Source organism: Symphalangus syndactylus, chromosome 12 (genome assembly GCF_028878055.3).
Source record: "Symphalangus syndactylus isolate Jambi chromosome 12, NHGRI_mSymSyn1-v2.1_pri, whole genome shotgun sequence".
Classification (NCBI taxonomy): domain Eukaryota; kingdom Metazoa; phylum Chordata; class Mammalia; order Primates; family Hylobatidae; genus Symphalangus; species Symphalangus syndactylus.
The window spans coordinates 52,887,658-52,899,848 of record NC_072441.2 but is presented as its reverse complement, the minus strand read 5'-3'; the positions used below and the strand labels follow the sequence as shown (position 1 = coordinate 52,899,848).

General features: G+C 37.4%; 1 long non-coding RNA gene across 1 annotated transcript in view; it reads right to left on the bottom strand.

Annotated features, from left to right (window-relative positions):
* The window catches only part of LOC134734639 (uncharacterized), a 72,116-nt gene that overhangs the window by 15,108 nt on the left and 44,817 nt on the right, over positions 1-12,191 (bottom strand). Inside the window, exon 3 of the long non-coding RNA XR_010117763.1 lies at positions 1,907-2,014. This is a non-coding gene — a long non-coding RNA (uncharacterized lncRNA). The remainder of the gene's footprint in view (positions 1-1,906; positions 2,015-12,191) is intronic.

Sequence of the window (12,191 nt, the reverse complement as noted above, 5' to 3'; positions counted from 1 at the left end):
CAGGGATATTATGATGAAGTAAAACAAAGGTAACTGATTTAGACTGGTGTGTCAAGGAAGGCCTCCACAGAGAAGGGGCATTTAAGCTGAAACCCGAAGAGCAGGTAAACCTTAGCCAGATGAGGAGCAAGGGAAGAACATCCCAGGCCAAGGGAATATCATATGTTAAAGCCCCAGGTTGCAAAGGAGCTTGGTGCTTGTAGGAATTAAAGAGAAGCCAATTCGCAGGAGTGTAGTGACACAAAGCAATGTGCAGCTGGTGGAGTCAGACACTGCATAACGTTTTTGGCTATTTTATGGATTTAAATTTTTCCTAAGTGCAGTTGGAAATAGGTTTAAGCAGGAAAGTGGGAAGATCTCAAATATATCTTAAGAAGATTTCCAGCTACATGGATTGAACAGGTAAGGGAGAAATTCCTTGAACAGTCGCTAGGCTGATTACAAGGTCCAGGCAGTGGCTCCACGTATTGGTGACAGTGGAGGTGGTGAGAAGTGGACAGAATCAGGTTTGACTTTGGAGGTCTGGGCAACAGAATTTGCTGATGGATTTGTTATGTGGGTGAGAAGGTAGAGATCAATGATAACATTTTTCAGGGCATGAGTGAGTGAAGGAGGCAGTTTGGAGACAAAGACATAATTATAAGTGTGTATAACCAGGAGGCACAGAATCTCTTGACCTATGTAACTGTTGTCTGTCACCTGAAGTCTCAATTTAGTTATTTTCAGATCCTTGGTGTTATTACTGAGGGCTAAGGCCCCTAGAGATTGGCATTCTGGACATATGAAGGTCAAATTTTAGAGCTTAAGCCTTTTGGTACCAGGGACCAAATATCACACTTCTGAATTCTCTTAAAGTGTTGTTCTCAGCATAGAGTAGGTGGTCACTAAGCTAATTTCATGTTAACTAATTAGTGTTTCATTAATGATAATTGTTTGATAATATCCTTGCTGGTAAGGATTATGTTTTACATTTGTTTTTCACTCTTTTTAGTGGTGGGCACATGGTGCTTCTTTAGAAGACCTGAATTAGAGGTTGCACTTTTACTATTTGGCCTGATTAACACTGAGGACAGGGCAGGAGAAAGAATATTTAAGAACCTCATTGTGCATAGTGAATGTGACTATATTTAGTTAAATTAAAATCTTTCTGCTTTCTTATACGTTTTCCTGCTCAACGAGTTTGGGAGCCAGAATTAGATGTGCATACACATTTTGGCTGCTCCTGGTTCTCTTATTGGGTTCTGCCTGACTGCAGAGAAAGTTTATTCTCATCTTCTTTCTATGCCATGATGTAAACTGAATGGGGCAGTGTTAAGTAATTATTCTGACACTTGTTAAAATGGTGAGGAAGACTATTCAGAACTGTGGTGATAGTTGTCCAGACTATTGTAATAGGGAAGGAAGATCCAGCTCAATTTCAAATACAACAATAAATGGAATTTTACAGCTAAGGAGCAGGTTAGGGAGAAGGGGGGGCAGTGGATGGAAAATTCCTAAGAGAAGACATCAAGGGTAGGGGTAATTCTTGCTAAACATGATCCTTGCTGAAGGCAGACCAAGACGATGAGGTATCACCTGGAAGATGGTAAGAGATGAGGAATTTAATCAGATGTCAAGGATGATCAGATATCAAGGGTGGGGGATTCTTTCTAAACTAATTTAGCAAAATTCATGATAAAACTGGGATATGCAGGCTCAGCAAGAACAGGGGCAAAGGTCAAGCTTTACTAGAAAGAGGGCTCAGAGACAAATTGGTCAAGGAGAGAGTCTGTCAGCAGGCTCTGCCTCTATGGGCCTACAGCGGTCCTCTAGCTGTTCACGGCTGCTAGACTGGCTGAGACATCTTGCATGCAGATCTAAGCTATTCTCCAAATGACTTTACTCAGAATAAAGCTGAAATACTTACCTCCTACTGTTTGACAGCTAGGTCTGTATTTTGAATGGCTCAGAACTCAGGTGGAGAATATGGATGTTGTTGATACTCATCGAGTCAGGGTTCTCTAGAGGGACTGCACTAATGGAATAGATATAAATATAAAGGGAAGTTCATTAAATATTAACTCACACGATCACAAGGTTCCACAATAGGCTGTCTGCAGGCTGAGGACCAAGGAGAGCCAGTCCGAGTTCCAAAAATGAAGAACCTGGAGTCCGATGTTCTAGGGCAGAAAGCATCCAGCACAGGAGAAAGATGTAGGCTGGGAGGCTAGGCCAGTCTCCCTTTACACATTTTTCTGCCTGCTTATATTCCAGCCTCGATGGCAGCTGATTAGATTGTGCCCACCCAGATTAAGGGTGGGTCTGCCTTTCCCAGCCCACTGACTCAAATGTTACTCTCCTTTAGCAACATCTTCATAAACACACCCAGGATCAATACTTTGTATCCTTCAATCCAATCAAGTTGACACTCAGTATTAACCATCACAGCCTTTGAGAAACCCAACACATATGTCCAGATATACCAATGCATTTACCTGTTTTTTGCAACATAGGAAAAGAGGTAACTCCAGAACTACAGTTATAACTACATTGTATTAGTCTAGGTTTTTTAGATATGCTATTTCATTTATTCTCACAATGTCACTGAAGAAGTCAATAATACCATAGAAAACTACAGCAGTGCCAGATGTTTGATTATAATTATTTTGTTTTGTTAGTTTTCTAAAATATACCAGCTGATTCTAGGTATAAAAAGGCGGGACCAGACATTTTCATACATTCTATTATTGCACTCATCTCTGTCATATTGTGCAATTGAGTGTCAGTTGGAAATTTTATATACTGTTCAAGCTTGACACATCCTGAAGGAGTTTTGCTAAAAAGTTATGCTAAGCAAATACAAATTATCAACTTCGTGCAACCAACAGTTCATTTTGCTTATTCTGTAAAAACCTGGTAACCTACTATATCTGCTTCTCCCAGCTCTAATTATCTTCATTTATGTTCTTGAAATTAACTTCTCTGAAAATTATGTAACCAAAAAAAAATTTCTCAGAATGTGATACTGAGATGATTTGTTTGACCAAACTAAATTATAGCAAAGGATTAGACAACTATTATCTTAGTGAAAACAGCAGTAATTTGGAAGTTTAAAATCTTTCAGTTTGCAATTTTTCCTGTAATTTTATCTTTTCTCTGAAAACTGTTTTTCCCTTCTACAAATAATAGTGACTAATTTCCCACTTTTGTATTTTCTTTTTGTCTTATTTTGTTTTTTTTTTTCCCTCATTTAAGAGACTACACTCTCTTTAGCTGCATGACATGTACAGGTATGCACTGGAGGTATTGCAGGTTCAGTTCCAGACCACCACAGTAAAGTGAATATAGCAATAAAGTGAGTCACATGGATTTTTTTTGGTTTCCTAGTACATATGAAAGTTATGTTAGGCCAGGCGCGGTGGCTCACGCTTGTAATCCCAGCACTTTGGGAGGCCGAGGCGGGCGGATCACGAGGTCAGGAGATCGAGACCATGGTGAAACCCTGTCTCTACTAAAAATACAAAAAAATTAGCCGGGCGTGGTGGCGGGCGCCTGTAGTCCCAGCTACTCAGAGAGGCTGAGGCAGGAGAATGGCGTGAACCCGGGAGGCGGAGCTTGCAGTGAGCCGAGATTGCGCCACTGCACTCCAGCCTGGGCGACAGAGCGAGACTCCGTCTCAAAAAAAAAAAAAAAAAAAAAAAAAAAAAGAAAGTTATGTTTACACTATTTGTAGTCTATTAAATGTGCAATAGCATTATGTCTAAAAAATATACATCCCTTACTTAAAAATACTTTATTGCTAGAAAATGCTAATGATCATCTAAGCTTTCACTGAGTCCTAATCTTCCAGTTGGTGGAGAGTCACTACCTCAGTGTTGATGTTTGCTGAATGATCAGGGTGGTGGCTGCTGAATGTTGGGGTGGCAATGGCAATTTTTAAAAAAGATAACCAAGAAGTTTGCTTCATGGATTGACTTTTGTTTTCATGAAAGATTTCTCTGTAGCATGCAATGCTGTTAACATTTTACCAGTATAACTATTTTTCACAGTAGAACTTCCTTCAAAGTTGGAGTAAATCCTATTAAATTCTGACGCTTCTTTATCAAATAAGTGTATAAAATATTCTAAATCCTTTGTTGCCATTTCAACAATGTTCACAGCATGTTCACCAGGAGTAGATTCCATCTGAAAAAATCACTTTTGCTGCTTATCCATAATAAGGAACTCCTTATCTGTGCAAATATGATGAGATTGCAGCAATTCAGTCACATCTTCAGGCTTCACTTCTAATTCTATTTTTTTTTTGCTATTTCTACCACATTTGCAGTGACTTCTTCCACTGATGTCTTGAGCCCCTCAAAGTCATTTATGAGGGTTGGAATACATTTCTTCCAAACTCCTGTTAATGTTAATATTTGGCCTCTTCCCATAAATCACCAATGTTTTAATGGCATCTAGAGTAATGACTTTTTTTCAAAAAGTTTTGAATTTACTTTGATTCTTCATTCCATCAGAGGAATTGTTATGTATTATAGCTGCAGCCTTTCAAAATATATTTTTTAAATAATAAGACTTGAAAGTCTAAATTACTTCTTGATCCATGAGCTGCAGAATGGAAGTTGTATTCACAGGCGTGAAAACATTAATCACATTGCACTTCTCCATCAGAGCTTTTTGGTGATCAGATGCATCATCAATGAGCAGTAGTATTTGGAAAGAAATCTGTTTTTTTTTTTTTTTTTGGTCAGCAGATCTTAAGAATGGGCTTCAGATATTCAGTAAACCATGCTGTCAACAGACGTGCTGTTATCTAGGCTTTTTTGTTCCATTTATAGAGCACAGGCAGAGTAGATTTAGCATAATTCTTAAGAGCTCTAGGATTTATAGACTGGAAAATGAGCATTGGTCTAAACTTCAAGTCGCCAGCTGTATTAGCCCCTCACAAGCTTGTCCTTTGAAGGTTTTAAGTCAGCCACTGACTTCTCTTTAGCTATGAAAGTACTAGATGGCATCTTTTTCCAGTAGAAGGCTGTTTGGTCTACCTTAAAAATCTATTTGGTGTTGCCACCTTTATCAATGATCTTAGCTATATCTTCTGAAAAACTTTCTGGAGCTTCTACATTAGCACTTGCTACTTCACCTTACAATTCTATATTATGAAGATGGATTCTTTCCTTGAAGTACGTGAATCAACCTCCTCAGAAGAAAAGAATCAGACTTTTCTTCAGCAACTTCCTCACCTCTCATAGCCTTCCGAGAATTGAAGAGAGTTAGGGCCTTGCTCTGGATTAGGCTTTGGCTTATGAGAATGTTGTGGCTGGTTAGATCTCCTATCCAGACCACAAGTTTCTCCATATCAGCAATAAGGCTGTTTGGCTTTCTTATCATTTGTATGTTCACTGGAGTAGCACTTTTAATTGTCTTCAAGAACTTTTCATTTGAATTCGCAACTTGGCTATTTAGCACAAGAAACCTAGCTTTTGGTCTATCTTAGCTTTCTGCGTGCCTTCTTCACTAAGTGTAATAATTTTTAACTTTGGATTTAAAGTGAGAGACGCAAAACTCTTCCTTTCACTTGAACACTTGAATAAATTATGCCAATTAACTTCAATTAATTAATTATGCCAATTAACTTCAATTAATTAATTGAAGTTAATTAAAGTTAATTGGTCAAATTTTAATATTGTTGCATTTCAGGGAAGCGGAAGGACTGAGAAGAGAGAGATAAACTACCTGTCAGTGGAGCAGTCAGAACACACACAACATTTATTGATTTTTTTCTGTCTTATCCGGGTGTGGCTCATGGTGCCTCAAATAATTACGATAGTAACATCAAAGATCACTGATTTTTCTGCACATCATATTGGGGCAAATATAAAAAAAGATTACTGATTACAGATCATCATAACCGATATGATAACAATGAAAAAGTTTGAAATATTGTGACAATGACCAAAATGTGACACAGAGACATGAAGTGAGCACATAGTGTTGGAAAAATGGTGCTGATAGACTTGCTCGATGCAACGTTGCCACAAACCTTCAATTTGTAAAAAATGCAATGTCTGAAAAATGCGAAAAAGTGAAGCACATTAAAACTTGGTACGCCTGTATTTCTTGGTCCTAAGGATAGCATTAGAGATAAAAATCATCATTATGTATTAAAATACGCATAACCTTAATTCAGCAAATTCATGTTTAGGAATAAAGTTAGTTCTGCTGTAACACAATTGTCATGTTCTCAAGAAACCTTGAATTATTAAGAATCATGGTGTAAACACAGTTGAATGGAGGCAAGGAAGTTAGAACCTGGGTAAATTTAGAATGACAATTATAAGCTCATATTTTGTACAGGTATTTCAATGACACAGGTATTTGAAAACTATAGATACTTTATATTTTTAATGTAAATATTAAAGATTAATTCAATAAACTAAAAAATCACATTAAAAATTCTGAGTTAAGTCCTATGCATTTTAAACAATGAAAATTAACGAGCCTCTAATGAGTTACCATTATCCTAAATAATTTTTGTAACCTATTGCTATGATAAAGACATGGCTGAAATTAGATATTTTAAAAATGCATCGTCAAAGTTAATTATAACATTCATAGCTGCCAATGGTTTTTAATTATAAGTAAAGAAAAAGGCTAAGAGATGTAAGTCATGTGCTTAACATTTAAAAAGTCTTTAAGATACCAGTTCCTGGGCCTGGCCTCTTATAATTAATAACAATTCACATATTAAAAATTAGGGTCATTATGAAAATCACAATAAAAATGAAGTTCTGGTATAGCTCAAAAAATTAGAAAAAATGTTGCATAAGTGTATTTACAAGTAGATACATCACAGCATGCTTTATAACAGGAAAATATAGAAAATAACCTAAAATTTCAGGAACAGAGAATTGGATAAATATATTTCATCTTGATAAATTCCCATAATGTATGTATGTATGTATGTATGTATGTATGTATGTGTAATGTATATATTCATGATATATTATTAAGTGACAAAATCTTATAGAATAGGCTGTCTATAATAATTCTGTTTTTGAAAAAATGCTTGACTTGATACATAATATTTGTACATATTTGTGGGGTACATGCATAGAATGTGTAATGCTCAAGTCATGGTATTTAGGTTATCGATCGCCTTGAGTATTTATTATTTCTATGCGTTAGAAACATTTCAAGTCCTCTCTCCTGGCTGTTTTGAAATATACATTGGTTGTTAACTACAGCCATCCTACTCTGCTATCGAACATCAGAACATATTCCTTCTACTTAGACTCACATTTGTAGCCATTAACCAACCTCTCTTATCTCCTACTGCCACCGCCACCAAATCAGACACCCTTCCCAGCTTCTGGTATCTGTCATTCTACTCTGTACCTCCACGAGATCAACTTTTTTAGCTCCCACATATGAGTGACAACACGCAGTATTTGTCTTACTGTGCCCGGTTTATTTCACTTAACATAATGACCTCGTTTCATTTATGTTGCTAGAGATGACATGATTTCATATTTCTTCGTGGCTGAATAGTATTCCATTGTATATATGTACAACATTTTCTTTATCCATTCATCTGTTGATGGACACTTAGGTTGACTGCATATCTTGCCTACTGTGAATAGTGCTGTAATAAACATGCAAGTGCAGGTATCCCTTCGATATATTTCATTTCTTTTCCTTTGGATAAATACTCGTGGGATACCATAAATCATATGGTAGTTCTATTCTCAGTTTTTTGAGAAATCTCCATACTGTTTTCCATAGTGGTTGTACTAATTTCCATTCTCACCAACAGCATATAAAAGTTCCCTTTTCTCTGCATTCTTGTCAGCATCTGTTATTTTTTGCCTTTTTAACAGTAGCCATTGTTACCAGGATAAGAAGCTTCTTAGGACTTGTGGAGGTGTGTGGGACCCAGCTTGAGCTCCTTCTCTGGAGCAATGCCATCATTCGGCTTCCAGGCAGCTCCTTATTTATGTTAGTCTCAGGGCCGGTGTGGGTTGAGGGGCTATTCTGTGGTTTGGATTGCAGGAGTCCACAGAGGGAATATGGACCACTGGTGGGGGGTCACTCACTTATCCTTTTCCACACTGGGGAGCCTCTCTTGGCTCCCAGCTGATCCTGCCTTGCTTCCCCCTCCTTCCTTGCTTTAGTTGTTTCCTGTTACTTCTCTATTGAATTCCAGCGTTCTCTCTTAGGTGATCTATCCGAAGTGTGATTATTTACTTCCTATTTTGTTTCTTCTTTTTAGAGGAGGTGGGTGCCATATGCCTCTAGTCAGCCATCTTGAAGCCCCTCTACCTGAAATTTTATATTTGCATTTATTTTCCAATGAAAATATCTGCAAAGGTATATAACAAAATACTAAGACTGGTTCTCTCTGGTTGGTGGAATTATGAATGCCTTTTCATTTTGCTCCCTTCAGTTGAGTTTGTTTTCTAGAATAAACATGGGTTACGTTGCTGAGAATTATAATAATCGTCTTTTGTAATTATTATTACTTAATTAATAAGTAATTTTAAAAGAACTCAAATCTCCTTTAGCACTGCAAAATTGAAATGGGGCTTTTGGAAAGTGAGAAAAAACCAGAACCACAATACAAAATTGTTTATAAGTACTTGCTAAGCTATTCTATCTTAATAAATGATTCAACGAAACAATATTCTAAAAAAATGTAATGGACAGAGTGCTAGAGCATGAAGCATATATAGTTTATAGAATGCATCCAAGTTTAACTACTTATTTTCTATGTGTCCTTAAGTATAATTAAAAAATAATATATAGATAGAGATGTGTATTGTTAATATTCTTCATGGCTGAATGGCCAAGCTATGAAAAAAAGACAATAAAATACGAATGCATTGGCTTTCCATGTAAAAATTAACATTTTAAAAGCAGTTTGACAGTCATTTATTTAGCCTTTATCATGTTGTAGACTTGGTGCTAGGTGGTAGGGTACAGATGCAGGCAACATGGTGCTTTGCCCCCAACAACTCACTGTCCAGCTAGAGAGAAAGAAACATCAAATACCTAGTGCTGCTTTAAAAGCCTTGCTAAGTCCCCGTTGCAGCCCACAGCTGTCAGAATATGGCAGTGCTTCTTGAGCTGGCACAAAAAACTCATCTTCTGCAGCACGTTTTTCGGCATGAGGGTATTTTATCCCCAAGCAGCTACTCCCTCCTTTACAAAGGACTGATTTGGTATTCAGTTTGGTTGCGATGCCACAGGTGTTTTAAATTTGATGGCAGCTTCCAGCAAGCGTGGGTCTGAGAAGCTCTCTGTGTTGCCTGCCTGGGTGAGCATTTGCCAGGCCAAGTAAGCTCATTCATTGAAGGGAGGGCCTTGCAGTTGAAACGGCGTGCAGCATAAATGCATTGTCATGAGTTTGCCTGTTTTCCTCTTTTATTCTGTGCTCTCTGCCGTGAGCCCCAAAATGTATTACTTCAAAGGGAGGGATGAATGCCAGCATTTGCCGAGACATTAAGATACAGATCCTGCTTTTTCAGTTGACTAGATTAACATACTAAACAGCCTATTCTGGTAAGATGGTTTCAACTAAAATTTATATTTCCTTTCTCCTCCTGCTGGCTATGATGTCGCTGGGTGATTTTTCTCCTGTGATGGCGCTCCCTCCAGTCCTAGTCTGCTCCAGTCATCATCCGCACTGCCAACAGACTCATCTGTTTTACATGAAAACCTGAACATGTTATCCCCTGCCTAAAATTTGTACAAAATGAGCTCATCCTCCAATATTTAGCTCACACTTTGCTTCCCATGCAGAGATGAACACCTTCTGGTCCAGCTGAACTTTGGCATACCCTTGTTAAAAGATAAGCATATTCAAATTTTAATGAGTTTATTCGATCAGATAATGATTCATGATTTGGGCAGCAGCAGACCACTGGGGTTAGGGGGCTGGGGCAAGAGAGGAAACTTATAAGGTGTTCACGGAAGAAAGACAAAGAAAATGCATTTGATTGGTTAAAATAGAAAGTCCCTAGTTAGAGGTTAGTGGTGGTTTCTGATAGGTAAAGTCGATATTTAGAGGTTAGCTGATGATTTCTGATTGGCTAAGCATAATTTCATTTTGCTGTTTTCATCAGGCTTTGGTTTGCTTATGGAGGAACCCAAGGCACTGAAGCTGTCTCAGCCTAATGAACTCCCAATTAAATTTTTAAAAACACCTTTCATATGTTATCTATGCATGGTATTTGCAGTTCTTTTTGTCATCTATTTCTGTTTCTAGTTAATATCTGAGTTCAAGGACTATATCTTATTTACCCTTTTAGTATCTACTATCAAGACACATGCACATGTATGTTTATTGTGGCACTGTTCACAATAGCAAAGACTTGGAACCAACCCAAATGTCCGTCAATGATAGACTGGATAAAGAAAATGTGGCACATATACACCATGGAATACTATGCAGCCATAAAAAGGATGAGTTCATGTCCTTTGCAGGGACATGGATGAAGCTGGAAACCATCATTCTCAGCAAACTAACACAGGAACAGAAAACCAAACACTGCATGTTCTCACTCATAAGTGGGAATTGAACAATGAGAACACATGGACACAGGGAGGGGCATATCACACACCAGGGCCTGTCGGGGAATGGGGGGCTAGGGGAGGGATAGCATTAGGAGAAATACCTAATGTAGATGATGGGTTGATGGGTGCAGCAAACAACCATGGCATGTGTGTACCTATGTAACAAACTTGCACATTCTGCACATGTATCCCAGAACTTAAAGTATAGTAATAATAAAAAAAGTATCTAAATCTCATGTAAGCCTGGGTTATAATATGTACAAAAAACATTTGCTGAAAATAATAAATGTATTAAATATTGAATAAACTATTAAATATTAAATGAATGAATGGCAGTGGTTAAATCTCAGTAACCTCAGTAGAAGATGAAGGTGGAGGAGTTGGGAGGGAGCATGTCTAATTGTTATCTATAGTATCTGATAAGACTCAATGAAAATGGCTGGGATTTCTTTAAAATGATGTGTAGCTGGCAGCCTCTGACACAGTGTTTTCCTGTCTATGGAAATTCTAGTTGTTTGTATGAATTCACTGGATATCTCAGTGGTTAGTCTACAAATGAGTAATGAATGCTTTTTGGCAATAAAGAAAATGAGTACAAGATGTGACCTAGGCAAATGCATAATTAAAAAATGGTGCATTTAAAATCCCTCTTTATCCTAGAGCTTGTGAAAAGATCATCCTATTACATAAATAATACTTAGGGTGCTTTAAAAATCAGTTTTCCTTAAGATATTGCAAATACCAGAAACTACCTTTCCTCTGAGGCTCTTAAGGAATAGTGAAAACCTCAGATAAACGAAAATTATTCAATCTTTTATAGAACTTTCTGAATTTCCTTTTCCTTTTTCTTACTCTAGGGGAGTATCTAAGAGAAAATTTTTCATTTTTTTCCTCCTCAAATTTTGCTCCATTTGAATAGCAGACAAAACAGCAGGGGATAATCTAATACTTTAACAAAAATGGAAGATAATAATCCCAGCACTTTGGGAGGCAGAGGCGGGCGGATCACAAGGTCAGGAGATCAAGACCATCCTGGCTAACATGGTGAAACCCCGTCTCTACTAAAAATACAAAAAATTAGCCAGTCGTGGTGGCGGGCACCTGTAGTCCCAGCTACTCGGGAGGCTGAGGCAGGAGGATGGCATGAACCCAGGAGGCGGAGCTTGCAGTGAGCCGAGATCACGCCACTGCACTCCAGCCTGGGCGACAGAGCGAGACTCCATCTCAAAACAAAAAACAAACAAACAAAAAAGGAAGATAGAATTTCCAACTTAATAATCTTAAAAGTTAATTTCAACTAATTATAGTAAAAATACATTATCCTATCAGTATGAAGAATATATATGTGAAAAAGATATCAGAAGGCTGCATAATAGATACTCAAAAGGTTAATGGTAAAAGAGAACTAAACATAGCCCAATCATTTTTTAATGTCATGAATTATATCTGGGTAATATTTTACATTGGATGACAACTATGTGTTAAGCCTCAGGTTACTCTTGGATTCTTGAAATTAAAGAGAGAAATACATGATATTTGATGATTGGTACCTAAATTTGAAAGTTTTCTTTAATCAAAATTTGAATAATTTCTCTCTAATTTAGAGAAAATATTTCATGTCTTGTTTGTGCCCCTTCATT